Raw genomic sequence first — 5,962 nt, forward strand, 5'->3', positions numbered from 1 at the left:
ATCATGTTCCTTATGTTCCCTCAGTTCTACCCCATTTTGAAAAGGTGCTTTTCATCCATGACCAGGCCATGTTTTGGCCATTTTGCTGCACTAGGCAAGACAATTGCAGACATTCTCCAATCCGGCAAAGAAATAGGCCTATAGTCTACAGTGTCGGCCTATAATGTCATTTTATAACTAGGCCTACCATAAGATAGCCTACCATTTGTAAAACATGCAGTTGTGTTGGCTTTATTAACCGAGTCCTGGTTCCTGACAAAAGCTTATAGTGACTTGTCCTTTAAGATATGAACATCAGTTACACATCAGCTACCCAAGTTTATTATGAGTTTTCTTGAGGATTTTTGCAAAGAGACCAATGCTGATGTAAAGGCCTAAGTCTTCACAGCAGTACAAACCTGAAATCACTTATTATCAGTACATTTTATTCCACCTTGTGAAACCAGGGGTCTAGTGGAGGGTAAATGCGAATAAGATTTTTTTTTAAAGGCCTGTTATGAGAGAGAAAGAGAGATGGTGAGAGTAGTTGAGTGCCTATAGCAAGAGATGGCTGTTAATATCACTAGGCTGTTTGGTCTGTGTGCAGGTAGTGAACCTGATTGCTGAGGGGTTAGGTTGCTAGTTAGAATCTTAACCTGCCATAAGCTACTTTTGTGTCAGCAAGTCTACAGACCATTCAAGTAGCTGCACTTAACACCTCACTGATACTGATTGTGTAAGCTACAAACCCAAACTGTCTAAGGAAATGTAGGTGACAGTAATAATATTGCACACATATTCAGAAATCTGGGCTGATGGAATCATTGTCTACTCTCCATAATTTCTGCTGGAGATCCAGCCCCTCCCCCACTGCAGAGTGCACAAAGTACCAAACTATCAAAAATGTCACAGGTCAACACAGTTCCCATCTCCCCCATGCTGCAGTGATAAGTCTCTCCCCAGGGTTGCCATGTTTAAATTGTTGTCTTTTATTGAGGTACTTTTAAAACTTTTCTGCAGGTGAAAAGTTTTGGTCGCTGGGTGCAAGTTTTTAAAACTACTTCTATATTACACCGTTACCAACATGGTATTTTAAAAAAGCCATTAATTTCCCTGTAATCTTCTGAAATTGTGATGGGTTTCAGGCTTTGAAGGCGGGTTTTTCCTGGATTTACAAGACATTTGAAATTGACCTGGCAAGCCTGTCTCTGTCTGAGCATGATCACAACAAAAGTAGCTGTGCAGCACGTTTTTTAATGAAGAGGAGGATGGTTGTAGACGTTCACATTCCTGCAAGAAGGTAAGCTATTAACTAAACTGTTAACCAATATTTTAACTAAAATTGTATTTGGTGTATTGGCAAGCAAGCATGTTCCCGTTGTCTTTATTTGTAATGAAAGTTAGCTCATGTATGTATTTCGGTGGAATCCAACATGCATTGACAATGTCCGAAAGCCACATTGTGTCAGATATACTGCGTCATGAGAATGAAATTGGTAGGCTTAACCAAACAATTCATTAATGTGCAATTGTTACTTTGCATGTTTTTACCTTCTACTTATTTACTGCTTGCTAATGATTAGCGTGCTAGCTAGCGGTTAGCGTGCTAGCTAGCGGTTAGCGTGCTCGCTAGCGGTTAGCGTGCTAGCTAGCGGTTATCGTGCTCGCTAGCGGTTAGCGTGCTAGCTAGCGGTTAGCGTGCTAGCCAGCGGTTAGCGTGCTAGTTTAGCATAATTGGTAAACATGTCTTTGATTCAGAATACATGATTGTGGTTAACCCAATGTTACATGCATTGGAAAATAATATTGCTAGTGTAACTTGAATTGGTTTACAAGTTAGCTAGAAAAGCCAGTTCCTTTTCATCTGTTTTGTCAAGTCATAAGCATGCATGTGTGCTGAAATATTTAAATAAATCCCCCCATTTAAATTAAGTTTTGGCAGTTTTTTTATCGCCCTTTCTTACCCAAAGAGAAATAAGTTTCTAGTTATTTTGGCTTTGCACTAAAAGAGTGTAACACCACAACAGGAATAAGGATTGTGGAAAGTGTAACATTTGGTAGGGCTGTGCCAATTCACATGCCTTGCTTTAGCCATATCACTCATACTGTTTCTCGTTTAGTCCATCCATAAAAGCAGATCAGCTTTAGTTGCATCCAGGAACTTGCATAATGTGCTTATGTTATGCTTATACTTGCTGCTTTACCTAGAAAGTCGTCTTAAAAAAGGAAATTGTAATAGATGTTTGTAGGACCTCTATCAGTCAATGATAAGTCATTGGTGTCCCCCAGCCCATTCCCTTGGTTGTGTGCCGAGCAATCTTGTCATTCTTTAAGTCTCAACCATTCTTTTTTAAACTTGTCTTCCTTTACAAAGGCACTGCAGAGGCTCAGAAGACACATGGAAACTCTAAAAGAAACATAATTCAACTTGTAGGCCAGATTTGAGAAGGAAATAATAAATCCCGAAGCTCAGGTTTATCAGTTGTTTAGAATGAGGATACTGGGGATGGTTGAATCATATTCAATTGCCTAATTTGCACATGACTAATTTCATTTTATTGTATCCTTAGATGTCAGACACCGAGGCTGCCAGTACCTCTGGGTCGATAGTCCATGTGTTGGATGATGCACTGCCGTTGATCAGAACAAGTTAGTAACGTAAGTTAGTGTCATTCAACACCAGCACATACTGTAAGTTCTTGTGAATCAGCTTTGTAAATCAAAGACAGGCAAGTCTGCACTTCCATCCCATATTCATTGTATTATAAGAAAATGTAAAGTAGAGGAGCACAGAGCCATAACTAATCAAAATGTGCCAGTGTCCAAATACTATGTTATCTGTCTAGTTATCCAAGATACTTTTTTTCTGTAATACAGTTGACCAAAGCTATGCTTGGATACAAGACTGATGACTCAATAACCAATATTGACAACAGTGAAGATGGTTGTGTCCCAGGGCCATCAGAGGAAGGCAATTTCTATGAAGAAAATCTGACCGGTATGCCTATACCTTACATACACATGGACCTATTCTTAATTACAATGTCCTTTTAGACATGTTTTCCACTGATGTTTTCTAGGAGAGATGTCAGCGATTCGGGCCAATGACCAAGGGAAAGCTGGGACAAAAGAGAGGCTCACACAGTAAGCATGTTTCCTGCTGCCTTCAGTCAGTGCATTTTCACTCTGTAGTGTCAATTTATGGCCGTACTGTGCTGGTCCAGATCAATACTGTCTTTATCAGTTAGTGTATTTCCAACCATGCCAGCACAGAACAGTTCAGTTTGGATTGGAAACAAGTCAAGATGTTAGATCTGGAACTAGTGTGTCAGGATAGATGATAACACAGAAGGATTACCACGCTTTACATTGTTTTTCTTGAGGGAGGGAACTTGATTTAATAGGTATTGCTTTTATTAGAAGGTTTACATTGCAAACAGATTGTTGGGCTTAGATTCCATACAGATTGAGTCTGCCTTGATGTCAGCATTGCACATTCTCCTCTCACATCCTTATCTATGTAGTTATTTAGTTGGGATTGTTAGTTTAATCTCAACACACCCTCTGCAGAAACAGCTGTAACCTTGTAGAGTTAATACAGAGAGATGTTCAAGTACTGTATTGTAGTCAACCTTTATTTAATGTAGTCGTTCATAATGCCATCTCTTTCCAAAGGTGCCAAAGGAACAAAAAGGTATTGGTCGACAATAGAGGTGGATGCAGTTGATTCCTTGATGAATTTTATCCGAATGGGAAAAACACCTGGAAAACAAGACTGTGAGAATTGCATTGCTGCTTCTCCCAAGCGCTAGTAAACAGGGACTGGAGAGCAGTTAAGTTCTATGTACACAACAGAATAGTTGCAGATCAGAGAAAATAAGTGTATGAGATGCTTCTGGCTATCTTGGTGTACTTCTGAGGATTTAATGGGACTTACTTGACTTAAACTCATCAACAGATGACGAATGTCCTCTATCTCACTGTTTCGATCGTCAAAAGGAGTGGATCAAAACGCAGCGTGTTGAGTGCTCATATTTATTACACTTAAAAAAAGAATCAAAAACGAAAGCAAACAGTTCCGTCAGGCAACAGACAACTAAACGGAAAACCACTACCCACAAAAACCCAGGTGGGAAAAGGATGCCTAAGTATGGCTCTCAATCAAAGACAACGATAGACAGCTGCCTCTTATTAGGAACCATACCGGGCCAAAACATAGAAATAAAACACATAGAATGCCCACCCCATATCACACCCTGACCTAACCAAACAGAGAGAAATGGCTCTCTCAGGTCAGGGCGTGACACTCACTGTCCGGGGGAAGTTTTTCCAGGTGGGTGGTTCACTTTTGGAGTGACTAAGGTCTCAAGAATACAAAGCCTGCTGACTTTGAATGTTACAGAAAGAAAATAAAAAAAAATCTAAACTATTAATCTGTTACTTGGATATATTGAATCCATTACTGAAATGTTTGTTCCAGTTTAAATACTTTACAGAAGAACTACACTACAGCCGTTGAGTTGCCATCCGTGTTGCATCATTGTGGCATTCTACATGAATATTTTCAGTCTTAAAATAGAATGAATGCGTTAAATATGGAGAATTTAAACTTGTTAATTATTTTACGCTTCCATTAGGTACAACGTAGGCAGTTGGATAGCTTTTATAGATTTCATAGGAGCAGGGGCGGAAATCCCGGGGGGGACGGGGGGACACGACCCCCCCCATCCTGGGAAAAATATGATTTGTCCCCCCTAATATATCACTGAAACATAACTATGTAATTTAAATAATATTAATAATACGCAATGAAAGCAATTGTGCTAATTATAGACACTTAATAGCACGTTTTTAAGTTTCAAAAGATTGCAACCCCCCCGCCCTTTGCCTCACAATGGTTTGATCCACTGCCAGTTCCTTAGCTTGCTACGTAACTGCCGTGAGGTTCATCCAGTCAATCGCGCACACACACACTAGCTGAATATGCAGAGCTAGCGCGCAAATATTAACTATTAAGCTAGCTAGTACCTATTCCATTTATGTGGCGTCGTCAAAGATGGAATCAGCATGCAGATGATGTAAGTTAGTGCTTCAAAGTCCCTGTGATAAGGTTAGCGATAAACTGAAGTCCAAACTGAACAGAACTACACTCTCATCTACCATTGTCTTAAATATATTTAATGGTCTCGTTGCAAAAGCTAAATTGTCGCAAGGGAACTTTTATTTATTTAATTTCACCTTTATTTAACCCGGGTAGCAAAGATTATAGCAAACACCACTGAAACTGAATTGGTGCTCGCTAGCTTTGCAAATTCAGCTATTGTTGGAAGCCAGCCAATATGAAACAAACTATTAAAATTACAAAAGGTTGCAGCATATGTTGTGTAAATGGTGAACTCATACAGCTGTCAACTCTTGTCATTTTAATCCGTTTCACATTTGCTAGCTACCTTTTAGATCGAAGCCCATATAGAATGATTGAAGATGATAGAAGCCCATCTCCTACTGTAAATAACCTACACACTGTGTGTGTAGCCAGCCAGGTAGAAAAATGGCAGAAAAATAAAAGATGGACATCAGAGTATTTTTCAATACACCAAAACGCATAGTAAGAACCCTAGTAGCCTAATATCTCAAAGACTAGTTGATAAAATGTTCATAAGAAAGAAATGAAATTCTAATGGAAATGTTTCACAATGATGTCATTAGGCAGAGCAGGCAACAGATGGCACACAGACAGCAGAGTTGGGGACAGATATGCAGGGACAGACTGGCAGAGACAGGGAGTCTCAGGTAAGTTTGTTGAGTCTTTGTTTGGCAACATTATGAAAGGTTCTCAATTTTTTTGACTTGTAAAATAGGAACATAATTGGAAAATGCCATGGATACCCCCACTCTCAACTTAAACTGGTGACTGAACTAAGATTTGTTAAAGGCAATGGTATTGCTGTTGTGATTAGTTGTGTAGTTTTGGGTACCGGTA

The 5,962-nt window shown here is 39.5% G+C and overlaps 1 long non-coding RNA gene across 1 annotated transcript; it reads left to right on the forward strand.

Annotated features, from left to right (window-relative positions):
* The first annotated feature begins 1,116 nt into the window (after positions 1-1,116).
* Positions 1,117-4,661, forward strand: LOC123727755 (uncharacterized). Its single transcript, XR_006759633.2, has 5 exons — positions 1,117-1,279; positions 2,550-2,637; positions 2,857-2,977; positions 3,060-3,123; positions 3,655-4,661. It is a non-coding gene; the product is annotated as an uncharacterized LOC123727755 (long non-coding RNA).
* The last annotated feature ends 1,301 nt before the right edge of the window (positions 4,662-5,962 follow it).

This window comes from Salmo salar, chromosome 16, assembly GCF_965601325.2.
Source record: "Salmo salar chromosome 16, fSalSal1, whole genome shotgun sequence".
Taxonomy (NCBI): Eukaryota; Metazoa; Chordata; class Actinopteri; order Salmoniformes; family Salmonidae; genus Salmo; species Salmo salar.